The sequence below is a fragment of the Rana temporaria genome, chromosome 4 (assembly GCF_905171775.1).
Source record: "Rana temporaria chromosome 4, aRanTem1.1, whole genome shotgun sequence".
In the NCBI taxonomy this organism is placed as follows: Eukaryota; Metazoa; Chordata; class Amphibia; order Anura; family Ranidae; genus Rana; species Rana temporaria.
The window spans coordinates 479,570,609-479,590,284 of record NC_053492.1 but is presented as its reverse complement, the minus strand read 5'-3'; the positions used below and the strand labels follow the sequence as shown (position 1 = coordinate 479,590,284).

The following is a 19,676-nucleotide window of genomic DNA, read 5'->3' as shown; positions in this document are numbered from 1 at the left end:
AATTCCTGTATGACTCCAGTCCCCCAATTCCCATATGACTCCAGTCCGGGGTCCCCCAATTCCTGTATGACTCCAGTCCGGGTCCCCCAATTCCCGTATGACTCTAGCCTGGGGTCCCCCAATTCCTGTATGACTCCAGTCCGGGGTCCCCCAATTCCTGTATGACTCCAGTCCGGGGTCCCCCAATTCCCGTATGACTCCAGTCCCCCAATTCCCGTATGACTCCAGTCCCCCAATTCCCATATGACTCCAGTCCCCCAATTCCCATATGACTCCAGTCCCCCAATTCCCATATGACTCCAGTCCCCCAATTTCCATATGACTCCAGTCCCCCAATTCCCGTATGACTCCAGTCCCCCAATTCCCGTATGACTCCAGTCCGGGGTCCCCCAGGTCCAGTAGGACTCCAGTCCGGGGTCCCCCAATTCCCGTATGACTCCAGTCCGGGCTCCCGCAGGTCCCGTAGGACTCCAGTGATGATAACCAGACTTCTCTCTTCGGACTCCTTCCCGGATTTTCTAAGAATATGAAGTCGGCCAGCGGAGGAGAAGTCCTGGAAAGTGGAGCCGTAAATCAGAATGAGAAGAATTTCCTCCATCACAGCTGCAAATATTTATCTGAAATACGCCCCTCCCCCTCCCATGTATGAGCGACTACAGCTGAAGATTTATTCCATTCTATTTGCCACCCCCCCCCCCCCGATTTAACACGTTAATGGCATTTAAAAAATAAAACTTTCCATCTTCATGACACATCTTATTAAAGATCCAGTGATGTCATCACCGGGTCTCTGTGCATCTCTATGCAATGCAGGCAGATCAGGGCTGGTGGGAGGAGCCAGCAGGGGGCTGGACAGAAACAATTACTTGTGTGAATTGAGTGAAAACAAATGTTCTTCAGGCTATTTTGTCTTCTGAACAAATGTTTCCTTTGTTATTTGCAGTAGTGAAATTCCACATGAAGGCCACCGGGTGGCGCCGAGAAGCGCAGGAAATACAAGAGATACAATGTGACAATCCCAGAGAAATCCAGAGGGAAGAAGCATTGGTTACATTTATTCTCACATTCCCTCTAGTGTTCTCTAGAATTGTTACATTGTATCTCTTGTTTGAAAGATGCAGGAATTATGGGGCCCCCTGGAGCAGAGAACCGGGGGGGGGGGGTGATGCTGCCGCCTCAAATTAAGAAGTGGGGGGGCTGCCACCACTGATTGAGAAAATTGAGAAGCGCGCGGGGGGGGGGGGGGGGGGGGGTGGGGGGGTTGATTTTGTGCGTGAATTGAGAAGCCACAAATTGGGGGGCGGGGGGTTGCCACCCGGGGCCCTGGGGACCCTGAACAGTACAGCTTAAACAGCACTAATGTGGCCGCGGCTCCGTGTGAAGGGGGTCTAATAGTATGCAAATAAATGTAACAACGCTAATTCCCTCTAGTGTTCTCTAGAATTGTTACATTGTATCTCTTGTTTGAAAGACATATTTTCTCTGCTCCTCGGCTCCATCTAGTGGCTCTTATTAGAAGGTATTTTACTACTGCAAATAATAAAGAAACAGTTTTGCCCAATTGACACAGAAGGAATGTCCCGCGATGTCCCCACAGTGTCCCGCGTTGTCCCCGCAGTGTCCCGCGATGTCCCCGCAGTGTCCCGCGATGTCCCCGCAGTGTCCAGCGATGTCCCCGCAGTGTCCCGCGATGTCCCCGCAGTGTCCCGCGATGTCCCCGCAGTGTCCCGCGATGTCCCCGCAGTGTCCCGCGATGTCCCCGCAGTGTCCAGCGATGTCCCCGCAGTGTCCAGCGATGTCCCCGCAGTGTCCCGCGTTGTCCCCGCAGTGTCCCGCGTTGTCCCCGCAGTGTCCCGCGATGTCCCCGCAGTGTCCAGCGATGTCCCCGCAGTGTCCCGCGATGTCCCCGCAGTGTCCCGCGATGTCCCCGCAGTGTCCCGCGATGTCCCCGCAGTGTCCAGCGGTGTCCCCCGTTGTCCCCGCAGTGTCCCGCGTTGTCCCCGCAGTGTCCCGCGATGTCCCCGCAGTGTCCCGCAGTGTCCCGCGATGTCCCCGCAGTGTCCCGCGATGTCCCCGCAGTGTCCCGCGATGTCTCCGCAGTGTCCCGCGTTGTCCCCGCAGTGTCCCGCGTTGTCCCCGCAGTGTCCCGCGATGTCCCCGCAGTGTCCCGCGTTGTCCCCGCAGTGTCCCGCGATGTCCCCGCAGTGTCCCGCGATGTCCCCGCAGTGTCCCGCGATGTCTCCGCAGTGTCCCGCGTTGTCCCCGCAGTGTCCCGCGATGTCCCCGCAGTGTCCCGCGTTGTCCCCGCAGTGTCCCGCGATGTCCCCGCAGTGTCCCGCGATGTCCCCGCAGTGTCCCGCGATGTCCCCGCAGTGTCCCGCGATGTCCCCGCAGTGTCCCGCGTTGTCCCCGCAGTGTCCCGCGATGTCCCCGCAGTGTCCCGCGATGTCCCCGCAGTGTCCCGCGTTGTCCCCGCAGTGTCCCGCGATGTCCCCGCAGTGTCCAGCGATGTCCCCGCAGTGTCCCGCGATGTCCTGCGTTGTCCCCGCAGTGTCCCGCAGTGTCCCGCAGTGTCCCGCGATGTCCCCGCAGTGTCCCGCGATGTCCCCGCAGTGTCCCGCGATGTCCCCGCAGTGTCCCGCGATGTCCTGCGTTGTCCCCGCAGTGTCCCGCAGTGTCCCGCGATGTCCCCGCAGTGTCCCGCGATGTCCCCGCAGTGTCCCGCGATGTCCCCGCAGTGTCCCGCGATGTCCCCGCAGTGTCCCGCGATGTCCCCGCAGTGGGGCCCATGCCTGAAGCTGTGTATAATTAAGGGGCCCCATAATTGATGGCGGCCCTGCGCCTCCTATATGGCACTCTTGTTTGTGCTGGAAGTGCCCCCCCCCCTACCCGCCAGCATGGAGACTGACAGCTCCGGGTCTGTACTATCGGGAGACGGGAGGACCGCCTCCTGATCACTGTGATAGCCTGCGATTGGTTATCCCGGTGATAATTAGCTGACAAACTCGCCCCTTTACCAGTGGCGGTTGGTGTTTTTTGTTTTTTAGGGGGAGGGCCGAAAATAACAACCCATCCTATCCCCCCCCCCTTCGGGGGAGCAGCACCCACCAATGTTTGCCGGTCGGTCCAGCACTAACCCCATGGTGGAGGGTGGCGGGCAGCGGCCCAGAGTCCTCTCCTCCATGGCAACTTCCAGCTTCTCCCCTCCTCCTAGATGTCCAATAGGATCACCTGTCCTTTCAGCCAATCGGGTGACAAATGCTCGGAGTCCTGTTTGCTACGGAAATGGTGGACCAGCTCTAACAGAGGCGAGGGGCTTTTAGTGAATCCTCCTTACTGCATACAGACGAGTGCCTTTCTAGGAAAGGATAGGGAGCACGTGCAAGAATATGTGAATGCAGATTTGTAGCACTCAATGGGGTGGATTCAGTAAGCAATTGCGTCTGCGTATCCATAGTTACGCAGCGCAATTGCTTAGTTGCGCCAGGCGTAATGACTTTTCTGTATTCAGAAAGCTCGATACGCCGACTGCAGCCTAAGATATGCGTGGCATAAAGCTCTTATGCCGTCGTATCGTAGGCTGCATTCTTACGCTGGCCGCTAGGTGGCGTTCCCGTAGTGGTCAGCGTAGAGTATGCAAATTGCATACTAACGCCGATTCACAACCGTACACGAGCCCTGCGTACGCAGTTTACGTTGTTTGCGTTCGTCGGGTTCCGCGTAAGGCTGCCCATGCTATTAGCAGGGGCAGCCAATGCTAAGTATACCCGTCGTTCCCGCGTCGCGATGTTTGAAAATTACGTCGTTTGCGTAAGTGAATCATAAATGGCGCTGGACGCCATTTACGTTCACGTTAAAGCAAATGACGTCCTTGCGATGTCATTTGCCGCAATGCACGTCGGGAAAGTTTCCAGACGGAGCATGCGCACTACGTTCGGCGCGGGAACGCGCCTAATTTAAATGATCCACGCCCCCTACGGGATCATTTAAATTACAGAGCTACTGCTTTGTGAATGAAGCGTAGCGCAGGTAATTTACGGAGGCGCAGCGTTAAAACGGTACGCAGCGCCTCCGTAAGAGGGCGCAAGTCGTACCTGAATCCACCCCTGTGTGTCTTCTATTGTAATCCTGTATAACTCTAAATAATAGAAGATGGGCTTTAATACTTACCTTATCACCAATATAATGTCCCAGTAGTCCTTACACTTCCCACACCAACCTTCCAAGAGCCAGGGGGGCGGCCCGTCCATTGTGGGCGCCGCCTTCCCTATCCACCCCCGCCCTAACCAGCCCATTTCAGGACGCCAATTCCAATGGCTGGGGTGGGCAGGGGTGTGTTTTGTGAAGCACCTGATTAGAACCAGATGCTGTAATAGGCTTCAAAATAGGGTGGGCTCAGGACGCAGACAGGGCCAGATTAACCCCTTAAGGACCGCCTAACGCCGATATACGTCGGCAGAATGGCACGGCTGGGCACAATCACGTACATGTACGTCCTCTGTAAGTGCCCAGCCGTGGGTCGCGGGCGTGCGACCCGGTCCGAAGCTCCGTGACCGCGGCCACGGGACCCGCACACACGATCGCCGCCAGTGTCCCGCGATCGTGTCACCGGAGCTGAAGAACGGGGAGAGGTGAGTGTAAACACGGCTTCCCCGTTCTTCACTGTGGCAGTGTCAGTGATCGTCTGTTCCCTGATATAGGGAAGCACGATCAGTGACGTCACAAGTCCAGCCCCGCCCCCCTACAGTTAGAAACACACATGAGGTCACACTTTACCCCTACAGCGCCCCCCAGTGGTTAACTCCCAAACTGCAATTGTAATTTTCACAGTAATCAGAGCATTTTTATAGCACTTTTTGCTGTGAAAATGACAACGGTCCCAAAAATTTGTCAAAATTGTCCGAAGTGTCCGCCATAATGTCGCAGTCACGAAAAAAATCACTGATCGCTGCCATTAGTAGTAAAAAAAAAAATTATTAATAAAAATGCCAAAAAAAGGATCCCCTATTTTGTAAATGCTATAAATTTTGCGCAAACCAGTGGCGGTGCGTCCATAGGGACGCAGGAGCGCCGCCCCCTCTGGCTCGCTCACAGCCAGTAAAATATACAAATTCATACACTGTATGAATCTGTATATTTTCGCCGCTGCCGTCCACTATTCAGCTGGCCGGAAGTTGAGCGCCGGTCAGCTGAATAGCGGCAGCTGACTGGCTGTGTGGAAGTGCCTATCAGGGCCAGCGACCCTGATAGGCTGTCCGAGTACAGCCCTGAGGCTGTAGTCGGCTTCCTGAAGCTCATCCTCGGGGCATACCGGCCGTACGCCCGAGGATAAGACTGACAGGCGTCTCAGCCAATCAGGTAACCTGATTGGCTGAAGCGTCATCGAGGGCGGGACGAGGGACATCAAGGGACGTAGAAGCCATAAAGGTAAGTGCCAGGGGGGGTACTGGGCATGGTGGCTACAAGTGGGGGCACAGTGGCTACAAGTGGGGGCACAGTGGCTACAAGTGGGGGCACAGTGGTGACAATTGGGGGCACAGTGGCTACAATTGGGGGCACAGTGGTGACAATTGGGGGCACAGTGGCTACAAGTGGGGGCACAGTGGTGACAATTGGGGGCACAGTGGCTACAAGTGGGGGCACAGTGGTGACAATTGGGGGCACAGTGGCTACAATTGGGGGCACAGTGGTGACAATTGGGGGCACAGTGGCGACAATTGGGGGCACAGTGGCGACAATTGGGGGCACAGTGGCGACAATTGGGGGCACAGTGGTGACAATTGGGGGCACAGTGGCGACAATTGGGGGCACAGTGGCAACAATTGGGGGCACAGTGGCGACAATTGGGGGCTGTGTTTGATGGCATAGTGGTGACAATTGATGGCACAGTAGCTGCGTTTGATGGTATGGCACGGTGGCTGCGTTTTGATGGTACGGTGGCTGCGTTTTGATGGTACAGTGGCTACGTTTTGATGGCATGGCACAGTGGTTGCGTTTTGATGGCATGGCACAGTGGTTGCGTTTTGATGGCATGGCACAGTGGCTGCGTTTTGATGGCATGGCACAGTGGCTGCGTTTTGATGGCACAGTGGTTGCGTTTTGATGGCACAGTGACTGCATTTGATGGCATGGCACAGTGGTGACAATTGATCGGTACAGTGAGGCTGCAATTGTTTTTTTTTTTTTTTTCGTTTGCGCCCCCCCAAAAATTTTGAGCACCAGCCGCCACTGGCGCAAACCAATCGATAAACGCTTATTGTGATTTTTTTTTTACCAAAAATAGGTAGAAGAATACGTATCGGCCTAAACTGAGGAAAACAAAAGTTTTATTATATCTTTTTTGGGGGACATTTATTACAGCAAAAAGTAAAAAATATAGTATTTTTTTCAAAATTGTCGCTCTATTTTTGTTTATAGCGCAAAAAATAAAAAACGCAGAGGTGATCAAATACCACCAAAAGAAAGCTCTATTTGTGGGGAAAAAAGGACGTCAATTTTGTTTGGGAGCCACGTCGCACGACCGCGCAATTGTCTGTTAAAGCGACGCAGTGCCGAATCGCAAAAAAGGGGCCAGGTCCTTTACCTGCATATTGGTCCGGGTCTTAAGTGGTTAAGAACATCATGAGCCTGGTGCTGAGGATTTTGGAGGGCTTTTTATAAATAATAAATATACAAACAATTTTTTGTTATAACAAATTAAATTAAAGAGAGAGAGAGAGGATGAGAGAGGGTGAGGGGTAAGGGAGGGAGGATGAGAGAGGGGTGAGGGGTAAGGGAGGGAGGATGAGAGAGGGGTGAGGGGTAAGGGAGAGAGGATGAGAGAGGGTGAGGGGTAAGGGAGAGAGGATGAGAGAGGGTGAGGGGTAAGTGAGAGAGGATGAGAGAGGGTGAGGGGTAAGGGAGAGAGGATGAGAGAGGGTGAGGGGTAAGGGAGAGAGGATGAGAGAGGGTGAGGGGTAAGGGAGAGAGGATGAGAGAGGGGTGAGGGGTAAGGGAGGGAGGATGAGAGAGGGTGAGGGGTAAGGGAGGGAGGATGAGAGAGGGGTGAGGGGTAAGGGAGGGAGGATGAGAGAGGGTGAGGGGTAAGAGAGGGAGGGAGGATGAGAGAGGGTGAGGGGTAAGGGAGGGAGGATGAGAGAGGGTGAGGGGTAAGGGAGGGAGGATGAGAGAGGGTGAGGGGTAAGGGAGAGAGGGAGGATGAGAGAGGGTGAGGGGTAAGGGAGAGAGGATGAGAGAGGGATGAGAGGTAAGGGAGGGAGGATGAGAGAGGGTGAGGGGTAAGGGAGGGAGGATGAGAGAGGGTGAGGGGTAAGGGAGAGAGGGAGGATGAGAGAGGGTGAGGGGTAAGGGAGAGAGGATGAGAGAGGGTGAGGGGTAAGGGAGGGAGGATGAGAGAGGGTGAGGGGTAAGGGAGGGAGGGAGGATGAGAGAGGGTGAGGGGTAAGGGAGGGGAACAATACTGCCAGGACCAAAAACCTGTTTTCCTGCAATTACTTGAAATTCCTGGAGTCCTGTTTGCTACGGAAATGGTGGACCAGCTCTAACAGGGGGCGAGGGACTTTTAGTGAATCCTTACTGCATGCAGACGATTGCTTTTACTAGGAAAGGATAGGTAGCATATACAAGTATATTTTTTATACATGTACCTATGCAGATTTGTAGCACTCTGTATGTCTTCTATTGTATTCCTGTAACTGTTTCTTTGGCTTTACTGCATTCATTAGCCAAATAGCAAGAACTAGCGAAACATCTGTGAGTCGCATTACTTCCCAGCATGGGCGTCCGCTCCATAGGGCAAGGGAGGGCACTCCCCCCCCCCCCCCCAGAAACCAGTGCCATGATCCTCGGGGAGAAAAACAGCAGACAGGAAGCAAGGCGGCGGCATGGCGAATCCAATTAGAGCCGCTCTCTCTCTCTTCTAGCTCCAGCTGACAGAGAGGGGGAGGGGGGCGATCAGGGGAGATATACAGTACAGCCAGCCCGCGGCTCTCCTATCCCTGTCACAGCGCCGCTGCTCCATTTACCAGAGAACTTGGCAGTGTCGCTGTGACAGGGAGAGGAGAGCCACGGGCTGGCTGTACTGTATATCTCCCCTGATCGCCCCCTTCCCCCTCTCTGTCAGCTGGAGCTAGAAGAGAGAGAGAGCGGCTCTAATTGGATTTGCCGTGCCGCCGCCTTGCTTCCTGCTTTCCTCGCCATGATTGGCCACAGCAGAGAGCCAATCAAAACATTCTGGGGACTGGGGGCATCATGGGTAATGTAGTCCCTTAAGAGTGGCGGCCCCAGCGTGTCCACAGACACCATGCTAAAGCCCCCAGCATGCAAGCACTCTGCTGGGGGGGGGGGGGTTACAAGAGGAGAAAAGAGAATACTTTGCTCATGCTGGGGGAAGCCAGAGAGCGAGCCACGCTGTACTAGGGTTGCCACCTGTATGGGATTCACCCGGACAGTTCGGGTTTTGAATCATGTGTCCAGGTTTCAGGCGGACTGAAACCCGGACACATTATTGAATTCAGACCAGGCTGTGGCTCCCCAAGTAACTAATATAGTCACACACAAATATGTTGCTGTCCGAGAGCTTCAGCGGCCGTCTGGTGGCAGGTTTGGCATCACTGGAGGGCAGGATGATGATGTCGGGAAGAGTAATCTGGCCACAACCATCATTCGCTGCGGCACGCTATGCGCACCTCATTACTACTCTCCTTGGGGCACCCAAAGGTGTCCCAGACAGCTAAAGTGTTCGGGTTTGTCTTGAAGAAAAGGTGGCAACCCTACGCTGTACCCGCACCAACCAGAGAGCCACGCTGTATCCACACTAACCAGAGAGCCACGCTGTATCCACACTAACCAGAGAGCCACGCTGTACCCGCACCAACCAGAGAGCCACGCTGTACCCACACCAACCAGAGAGCCACGCTGTACCCGCACCAACCAGAGAGCCACGCTGTACCCGCACCAACCAGAGAGCCACACTGTACCCGCACCAACCAGAGAGCCACACTGTACCCGCACCAACCAGAGAGCCACGCTGTACCCGCACCAACCAGAGAGCCACGCTGTACCCGCACCAACCAGAGAGCCACACTGTACCCGCACCAACCAGAGAGCCACGCTGTACCCGCACCAACCAGAGAGCCACGCTGTACCCGCACCAACCAGAGAGCCACGCTGTACCCGCACCAACCAGAGAGCCACACTGTACCCGCACCAACCAGAGAGCCACGCTGTACCCGCACCAACCAGAGAGCCACGCTGTACCCGCACCAACCAGAGAGCCACACTGTACCCGCACCAACCAGAGAGCCACGCTGTACCCACACCAACCAGAGAGCCACGCTGTACCCGCACCAACCAGAGAGCCACGCTGTACCCGCACCAACCAGAGAGCCACGCTGTACCCGCACCAACCAGAGAGCAACGCTGTACCCGCACCAACCAGAGAGCCACGCTGTACCCGCACCAACCAGAGAGCCACGCTGTACCCGCACCAACCAGAGAGCCACACTGTACCCGCACCAACCAGAGAGCCACGCTGTACCCGCACCAACCAGAGAGCCACACTGTACCCGCACCAACCAGAGAGCCACGCTGTACCCGCACCAACCAGAGAGCCACACTGTACCCGCACCAACCAGAGAGCCACACTGTACCCGCACCAACCAGAGAGCCACGCTGTACCCGCACCAACCAGAGAGCCACACTGTACCCGCACCAACCAGAGAGCCACGCTGTACCCGCACCAACCAGAGAGCCACACTGTACCCGCACCAATGACTAAGCCCCTCCCCTTCATGACATTGTCAAAAAGGGACCGAGCATGGATGACCTTAAAATGATGCCCCCCCCCCCCTGAAAAAAGTTCAGCGGACGCCCATGCTTCCCAGTTGAAAACAGGGGGGTCCAATGTTACCCGAAGATGGGCTTTACTACTTACCTCATCATCGATAAAGTGTCCCAATAGTCCCTACACTTCCCACACCAACATACCAGAGCCCATACAAAGTGAATGGCTCCGCCGTATGCTTTTCAGTTGGAACGCCTTCGCAGCCAAGCTGCATTTCACATTTAATATTCCTCCGACGTGTCCCGTTGGTGTCAATGGCAGCGCTGTGATGTAATGTGGAGTTAATGATGTTTTTCCTTCTCCTCTATAGGATACGAGCCGCTTGGCGTCCGTTTATTTTGATGGATCTGCGGCCAGAAATCCCCCGTAAATGTCTGTATATGGCGCGTACCTTCCTGGCCGGGACAGAATTCCCGGGGGGGGGGGGCTCAGTATATAAGCAGAAGGCGGCATGAAATATTCATGGCAATCCCGGTGCCACCTCTCCGCTTTCCATTCCCGGGCGAGGCGACAGGAAAAGAGATGAAGTGCAATGTGACTTTATTCCGGCTCGGCCAATGAGAGTCTTTCCAGTGTTTACATTCTGCGTCGCGTCTTATAGATCTTTCCACGACGCCCTCTATATTCCTTTGGATTCTCGCCCTAAAGGGGAACGATCGTCTATTCTCACTGAATTCCGCCAGTTTGTATTTATATCTGTTTAAATTGGTCGCTAAGAACGAGAGAAACTGAGACACTTAATTTCCCTGAAATGTTGGCAAATAATCAGAAGACGTGGCCTATAACCTCCCCCCGGGGGTACTACAGTACAAGGGGGGGTATAATGGGGGCTTTTATCAGCGGGAACGCGGTGGTGCGCAGTTCTGGCTTCCTCAGTAGTGAATGGATGTAACGGTAAGGGGTGCTGGAAGGTCTATTGATGCTACTGGCCGGGTTGCGGGCTCCTATGGGCGGCGGGCAGTGGCTGGGTTGCAGGCTCCTATGGGCGGCGGGCAGTGGCCGGGTTGCAGGCTCCTATGGGCGGCGGGCAGTGGCCGGGTTGCAGGCTCCTATGGGGCGGCGGGCAGTGGCTGGGTTGCGGGCTCCTATGGGCGGCGGGCAGTGGCCGGGTTGCGGGCTCCTATGGGGCGGCGGGCAGTGGCCAGGTTGCGGGCTCCTATGGGGCGGCGGGCAGTGGCCGGGTTGCGGGCTCCTATGGGCGGCGGGCAGTGGACGGGTTGCGGGCTCCTATGGGGCGGCGGCAGTGGCTGGGTTGCGGGCTCCTATGGGGCGGCGGCAGTGGCTGGGTTGCGGGCTCCTATGGGGCGGCGGGCAGTGGCCGGGTTGCGGGCTCCTATGGGGCGGCGGGCAGTGGCCAGGTTGCGGGCTCCTATGGGGCGGCGGGCAGTGGCCAGGTTGCGGGCTCCTATGGGGCGGCGGGCAGTGGCCGGGTTGCAGGCTCCTATGGGCGGCGGGCAGTGGCCGGGTTGCGGCCTCCTATGGGGCGGCGGGCAGTGGCCAGGTTGCGGGCTCCTATGGGGCGGCGGGCAGTGGCTGGGTTGCGGGCTCCTATGGGGCGGCGGGCAGTGGCCGGGTTGCGGGCTCCTATGGGGCGGCAGGCAGTGGCCTGGTGGCGGGCTCCTACGGGCGGTGGGCAGGTTGCGGGCTCCTATGGGGCGGCGGGCAGTGGCCAAGTTGCGGGCTCCTACGGGCGGTGGGCAGTGGCCAGGTTGCGGGCTCCTATGGGGCGGCGGGCAGGGGCCGGGTTGCGGGCTCCTATGGGCGGCGGGCAGTGGCCAGGTTGCGGGCTCCTATGGGCGGCGGGCAGTGGCCGGGTTGCGGGCTCCTACGGGCGGTGGGCAGTGGCCAGGTTGCGGGCTCCTACGGGCGGTGGGCAGTGGCCAGGTTGCGGGCTCCTACGGGCGGTGGGCAGTGGCCGGGTTGCGGGCTCCTATGGGGCGGCGGGCAGTGGCCGGGTTGCGGGCTCCTATGGGGCGGCAGGCAGTGGCCTGGTGGCGGGCTCCTACGGGCAGTGGGCAGGTTGCGGGCTCCTATGGGGCGGCGGGCAGTGGCCAAGTTGCGGGCTCCTACGGGCGGTGGGCAGTGGCCAGGTTGCGGGCTCCTATGGGGCGGCGGGCAGTGGCCGAGTTGCGGGCTCCTATGGGCGGCGGGCAGTGGCCGGGTTGCGGGCTCCTATGGGCGGCGGGCAGTGGCCGGGTTGCGGGCTCCTACGGGCGGTGGGCAGTGGCCGGGTTGCGGGCTCCTACGGGCGGTGGGCAGTGGCCAGGTTGCGGGCTCCTATGGGACGGCGGGCAGTGGCCGGGTTGCGGGCTCCTATGGGGCGGCAGGCAGTGGCCGGGTTGCGGGCTCCTACAGGCGGTGGGCAGCAGCTCATGTGTCCTCTCTGCATTACGGCAGCTCCTCCTCTTAGGTGTCCAATAGGATTGCCTGTCCTTTCTGCCAATCGGGTGACCGGTGTCAAAACCCACTTCCTGATTGGCCCGGGAGGAGGATCGGTGTTACAACAGCGAATATTGATTCGCTGTTGCAACAGACCTGGGTGGGCTATATTGAAGCTTATTAGAGCCTCTCCTTATTGGAATACATCCGGTGTCCTGAAAGGGGTCAGATGCATGAATAGGTGAGGCGACGGAGACGCCGCCCATAGGCGCCCGCAACCTGGCCACTGCCCGCCACCCATAGGAGCCCGCAACCTGCCCACTACCCGCCACCCATAGGAACCCGCAACCCGGCCACTGCCCGCCACCCATAGCAGCTTGCAACCCAGCCACTGCCCGCCACCTATAGGAGCCCGCAACGCAACCACTGCCCGCCGCCCGCAGGAGCCTGTAAGCTGGCCACTGTCCACAGGAGCCCGCAACCCGGCCACTGCCCGCCACCCATAGCAGCTTGCAACCCAGCCACTGCCCGCCACCTATAGGAGCCCGCAACCTGGCCACAACCCGCCACCCATAGGAACCCGAAACCCGGCCACTGCCCGCCACCCATAGCAGCTTGCAACCCAGCCACTGCCCGCCACCTATAGGAGCCCGCAACCTGGCCACAACCCGCCACCCATAGGAACCCGAAACCCGGCCACTGCCCGCCACCCATAGCAGCTTGCAACCCAGCCACTGCCCGCCACCCATAGGAGCCCGCAACACAACCACTGCCTGCCGCCCGCAGGAGCCCGTAAGCTGGCCACTGTCCACAGGAACCCGTAACCCGGATACTGCCCGCCGCCCATAGGAGCCGGCCACTACCCGCCACCCATAGGAGCCCGAAACCCGGCAACTACTCGCCACCCATAGGAGCCCGAAACCCGGCCGCTGCCCACAGGAGGGGGAATCTGTTGTCACTGGGATGTGTAGTGTTGCTGAGGGGTAGCTCTATTGTTTCTGGCGTAGGTCTATTGTTACTAGTGGGGGGTCTGTTTTTGCTAGGGGAGGGTTTCGGTCTCGAGCATATTCCTAAAAGGTGAACCTCTCCTATAAAGTGGAATTCAAGGCTAGAAGACATGTGCAATTCGTTTTGGTCCAAATCTACATTCAGACAAATATTTGGTGATTCGGAGATGCGGATGTATCCAAATCTCCGAATGACGGTGAAACATTGCCCTGAGAGCCGGTTCACACAGGGGCAACACGACTTTGGGGGGCAACTTGAACACGAATCACAACGCGACTTGAAGTCGCCTTCAGGAGGGGGAACTCCACACCAAATTTTAAATAAAAAACCGGCATGGGTTCCCCCTCTAGGAGCATACCAGGCCCTTAGGTCTGGTATGGATTTCAAGGGGAACCCCCTATGCCGAAAAAGCGTGGGGGTCCCGCAAATCCATACCAGCCCCTTATCTGAGCATGCAGACCGGCTGATCAGGAAGGGGGGTGGGAACGGGCAAGCCCCCCCTCTTGAACCATACCAGGCGGCATGCCCTCAACATCAGGGGGTGCTTTGGGGCAGTGGCGCGCCCTGTGGCCCCCCACCCCAAAGCACTTGTTCCCATGTTGATGGGGACAAGGGCCTCTTCCCATGTTGAGGGCATGCCGCCTGGTATGGTTCAATAGGGGGGGGCGGGGGCTTACCCGTTCCCACCCCCCTTCCTGATCGGCCGGTCTGCATGCTCAGATAAGGGGCTGGTATGGATTTGGGGGACCCCCACGCTTTTTCGGCGTAGGGGGGTTCCCCTTGAAATCCATACCAGACCTAAGGTCCTGGTATGCTCCTAGAGGGGGAACCCATGTCGGTTTTTTATTTAAAATTTGGTGTGGAGTTCCCCCTCCTGAAGTTGCGTTGTGATTCGTGTTCAAGTTGAACCCCAAAGTTGATGGGGACAAGGGCCTCTTCCCGACAACCCTGGCCGTTGGTTGTCGGGGTCTGCAGGCGGAGGGCTTATCAGAATCTGGGAGGCCCCTTTAATAAGGGTTGCCCCCCACCCTATGTAATTGAGTATGGGGTACATCGTACCCCTATCCATTCACCTAGTGGAAGAAAAATGTCAATAAAAAAAGAAAACACTACACAGGTTTTTAAAGTAGTTTTAAAGTAGTCTTCCTCCGACTTCTCCCTTCTGCCGGGCACCACCGCTGTCTTCTTTCAGCTCTTTTACCAGCAGAAGCCCGGTCTTCTCCCTTCTTCAGGGGGTCTTCTTCCGACTTCTCCCGCTCTCCGGTTCTTTTTCTCTTCTGCCAGGCACCACCCCGCTCTTCTTTCAGCTCTTTCAACAGCGGGGGCCGGTCTTCTGTGTCACATTCTTCTCTTTTTCGATGTTGACTCAGCGCTCCCTCCCGCTGTAATGCCGGGTGTGCGGTGCGCAACGACTTATATTGGCTTCTTATGACGTCACAGTCCCAGCATGCTCCGGGTGATGACGACATAAGAGGGCGGGGTAATTATGTCGTCACCACCCGGAGCATGCTGGGACTGCGACGTCATAAGAGGTCTATATAAATCGCCGCGCACCACACATCCGGCATTAGAGTGGGAGGGAGCGTCGAGTCAACATCGACGAGGAGAAGAAGGCGACGCAGAAGACCGGGCCCCCGCTGTTGAAAGAGCTGAAAGAAAAGCGGGGTTTTGCACCGGGAGAACAGAAAAAGAACCGGAGAGCGAAGAAAAGATCGGAGAAGACCGGGCCCCCGCAGGTAAAAGAGCTGAAGCTCCCATCCCAGGGCCATTGGGGGGACACCGTGTGTGAAGCTCCCATTCCAGGACCATTCGGGGGGGACACTGTGTGAAGCTCCCATCCCAGAACCATTGGGGGGACATTGTGTGACGCTCCAATCCCAGAACCATTGGGGGGACACTGACACTCCCATCCCAGAACCATTGGGGGGACACTGTGTGACGCTCCCATCCCAGAACCATTGGGGGGACACTGTGTGACGCTCCCATCCCAGGGCCATTGGGGGGGACACTGTGTGACGCTCCCATCCCAGGGCCATTGGGGGGGACACTGTGTGACGCTCCCATCCCAGGGCCATTGGGGGGGACACTGTGTGACGCTCTCATCCCAAGGTCATTGGGGGGACACTGTGTGACGCTCCCATCCCAGAACCATTGGGGGGACACTCTGTGACGCTCCCATCCCAGGGCCATTGGGGGGACACTGTGACACTCCCATCCCAGAACCATTGGGGGGGACACTCTGTGACGCTCCCATCCCAGAACCATTGGGGGGACACTGTGTGACGCTCCCATCCCAGAACCATTGGGGGGACACTGTGTGACGCTCCCATCCCAGAACCATTGGGGGGACACTGTGTGACACTCCCATCCCAGAACCATTGGGGGGACACTCTGTGACGCTCCCAGAACCATTGGGGGGACACTGTGTGACGCTCCCATCCCAGAACCATTGGGGGGACACTGTGTGACGCTCCCATCCCAGAACCATTGGGGGGGGGGGACACTGACGCTCCCATCCCAGAACCATTGGTGGGACACTGTGTGACGCTCCCATCCCAGAACCATTGGGGGGGACACTGACGCTCCCATCCCAGAACCATTGGGGGGGACACTGTGTGACGCTCCCATCCCAGAACCATTGGGGGGACACTGTGTGACGCTCCCATCCCAGAACCATTGGGGGGACACTGACATTCCCATCCCAGAACCATTGGGGGGACACTGACTCTCCCATCCCAGAACCATTGGGGGGACACTGACTCTCCCATCCCAGAACCATTGGGGGGGACACTGTGTGACGCTCCCATCCCAGGGCCATTGGGGGGGACACTGTGTGACGCTCCCATCCCAGGGCCATTGGGGGGGACACTGTGTGACGCTCTCATCCCAAGGTCATTGGGGGGACACTGTGTGACGCTCCCATCCCAGAACCATTGGGGGGACACTGTGTGACGCTCCCATCCCAGAACCATTGGGGGGACACTGACATTCCCATCCCAGAACCATTGGGGGGACACTGTGACTCTCCCATCCCAGAACCATTGGGGGGACACTGTGACTCTCCCATCCCAGAACCATTGGGGGGACACTGACTCTCCCATCCCAGAACCATTGGGGGGACACTTTGCAGACTCAGAACACACAACGTTTGATCCACAATTAATTTTATTGCAAAAAAACTGATCAATAAAAACCTAAACAGTAAATGAAATAAAAACCCTACAGGTAACACGGCCAAATCTGATAACCCAACAACATCACTTTTTTTTTATGTTATTTTAGAAACAACGTTACAAACAAACAAACAGGTATTTACAGCTTCAAAATTGTACAAGGTGAAAAAAAAAAAAAGGAAATGACAAAAATAAAAATGTCCACTCTAACAACTGACAGTCCATGGGGGGAGAAGAGGTTCTGCCGAGTCTTTAGGAATAAGACCCGAAACACAAAGCTTGTGAAACCGACGACAAACGTTTTCAGAGACTGGCGGCGGCTCGGTGCGTTGGCATCCTTTTGGTGGGATTGCATCTCATCAGGGCGACATTTCCCTCCATGTTGGCGGTACGCCGATCCCTGGTGGGGGGTTTATGGTGTGCGGCTACGTGTGTGTGTGGGGGGGGGGCAGTGTCCCCATTTTGTGCTGGGAGCATGCTCAATCAAGTGCCCTCCAAGCACCGACTGCGCCATCACCAACAGCTTCTGGTAGCTTAGCCAGCAGGTCGGGTCCTTGATCAGGTGATCACTGCGACAGCCAATCATAGTGATCACATGACTGGGAAGTCCAGGAAGCACCTCTGGTGTTTAGAACTTCTTAAAGGGCCAATAGATCTGAACTGATCTCCAGCTTTAGTTTGAGTTTCAATAGTTCAGTCGGGCCAAGCTGGCCCAAACAGACCATTTCCCTCACTAACATTTGCAGCCTCTGGGGGGCGCTGTATAAACGGTGTGCAGCTGTGGCCTCATACAGTATATAGCACGGTTTACCGGGTGCAAGAGGAGATCTCCCCGTCTCCACCTGGAAAAAAGTTAGAGTTGGTCTGAGCGGCACTCAGCCATTCATAGGCAACTTTGTATTCCATCAATGAACCAAAAGGTTGCGACATCATCAGTCTGCCTCAGACTACATACGGTACTGTGTTCCGTGTTGGACAGGAGACCTTCCCGTCTCACACCCGTAATAAGATAGCCTCAGTGTGAGCGGCGCTCAGTTATTCATAGACAGCTTTATGTTCCATTAATGAATACAAAGCTTTCTCTGATTGGCTGAGTCAGAGGTTGCGACAACAGGCTGCCGCTGAGCTGAGACTACATACAGTACTGTGTTCCGTGTGTGAGAGAGAATAGACCTTCCCGTCTCACACACGTAACAAGATGGCCTCAGTCTGAGCGGCGCTCAGCCATTCAAAGGCAGCTTTGTATTCTATTAATACAAAGCTGAATACAAAGCTTTTTCTGATTGGCTGAGTCAGAGGCTGTGACATCAGTCTGCCTCTGAGCTGACCTGAGATTGCATACAGTACCGAGTTCAGTGTGAGAGAGGAGACCTTCCCTTCTCACACCTGCAACAAGATGGCCTCAGTATGAGCGGTGCTCAGCCATTCATAGGCAGCTTTGTATTCTATAAATGAATCAAAGGTTGCAACATTAGCCTGCCCCTGAGCGGAGACTTTCCCGTCTCACACCTGTAACAAGATGGCCTCAGTCTGAGCAGCGCTCAGCCATTCATAGGCAGCTTTGTGTTCCATTATTGAATACAAAGCTTTCTCTGATTGGCTGAGGCAGAGGTTGTGACATCATCAGTCTGCCTCTGAGCTGACCTGAGACTACATACAGTACTCTGTTCCATGTGAGAGAGGAGACCTTCCTGTCTCACACCCGTAACAAGATGGCCTCAGTCTGAGCAGCGCTCAGCCATTCATAGGCAGCTTTGTATTCTTTCAATGAATCAAAGGTTGTGACATGAGTCTGCCTCTGAGCTGACCTGAGATTGCATACAGTACTGTGTTCCACGTGAGAGAGGAGACCTTCGAGTCTCACACCCGTAAAAGGATAGCCTCAGTGTGAGCGGCACTCAGCCATTTATAGGCAGCTTTGTATTCCATCAATGAATCAAAGGTTGAGACATCAGTCTGCCTCTGAGCTGAGGCTACGTACAGTATACAGCACTGTATTCTAGGGTGAGAGAGAGGACTCCTTCCCATCTCACCACCGGGAACAAGATAGTGCAAGTCTGAGTGCCCCTCAGCCATTCATAGGCAGCTTTGTATTCTATCAATGAATCAAAGGTTGAGACATCAGTCTGCCTCTGAGCTCAGGCTACATACAGTATACAGCACCGTATTCTGGGGTGAGAGGACTCCTTCCCATCTCACACCTGGAACAAGATAGTGCAAGTCTGAGTGCCCCTGAGCCATTCATAGGCAGCTTTGTATTCTATTAATGAATACAAAGCTTTCTCCGATTGGCCGAGTCAGAGGTTGTGACATCATCAGCCTGCCTTTGAGCTGAGGCTACGTACAGTTTATACAGCACACCCCCAGCAGTGAAGAGAAATAGTTTGTTATCCCGAATGAACTATTTTAAAAACGGAAACTAAAGCTGGAGCTCCGCCTTAATATACAATCCTTACAAAAAAAAAAAAAGTAATAAATAATAAATATTGATCAAATGAAGAAACTTCTGGATTTGAAGTCTCAACTAAAAGATCCAATTGATACATGTGTGGCCACCATTAGTCGCTGTAGTGAAGAAAACTTCCCCCTGAGGCGCACATCGCTGCAAATCTGCTATGAAAGAAAGAGTGTGTGCGCCAGCTTCAGCCTGGGCTCAGGCCACGCCCCCACAGTTCGCTCCGCCCCCTGGAGGTTAGTCATGATCCCCTTGAGGGGGGTCTCAAACTACGGCTTTACAGTTGTTCATGAACTACAATTCCCATCATGCCTGTGAATATCAGAGTATCACAATGCCTCATGGGACGTGAAGTCCCGCAACAAGCTGGAGGGGGCCGTAGTTGGAGATCGCTGCGGCCTTGATACCGTTGGGCGGACCCCCAAGCTGAGACTTTCCCACACACTCTTTTATAGCAGATTTGTCACGATGTGCGGCTCAAGGGATATTTTTCCTTTGGTACAGGTTGACGTTTGGAGCAGAGACGAGCTCCGTTCCTCGGGGCGGAGCTCCAAGCCGTTTTATCTCTACATTGGTTGACCTTTTAGGTCGTTCCTTGAAAAAAAAAAAAAAAAAAAACTTAATTGGCAGACCTGTGTAGAGACATGATGCAATTCAGAAGTTGGGGGAGGGGTTGGGTGGACCATAAACGCTAAAACACACCCCTTCGCGGGTTTCCTGTGCAGCAAAGAACACAAGTGAAGGGTTAAAACATCCATTTGTCCTCACATTTCTGGAACCGATGTCTTCAGTGGCAGATCGAGGTACAAAAAACAAA

At 55.8% G+C, this 19,676-nt stretch overlaps 1 protein-coding gene across 1 annotated transcript in view; it reads right to left on the bottom strand.

The window, feature by feature from the left end:
* Positions 1 to 16,378: 16,378 nt before the first annotated feature.
* Positions 16,379 to 19,676, bottom strand: part of LOC120938132 (solute carrier family 4 member 1 adaptor protein) — a gene marked incomplete in the record, with an annotated part of 43,023 nt that continues 39,725 nt past the window's right edge. Inside the window, 1 exon segment of the mRNA XM_040351849.1 lies at positions 16,379 to 19,676.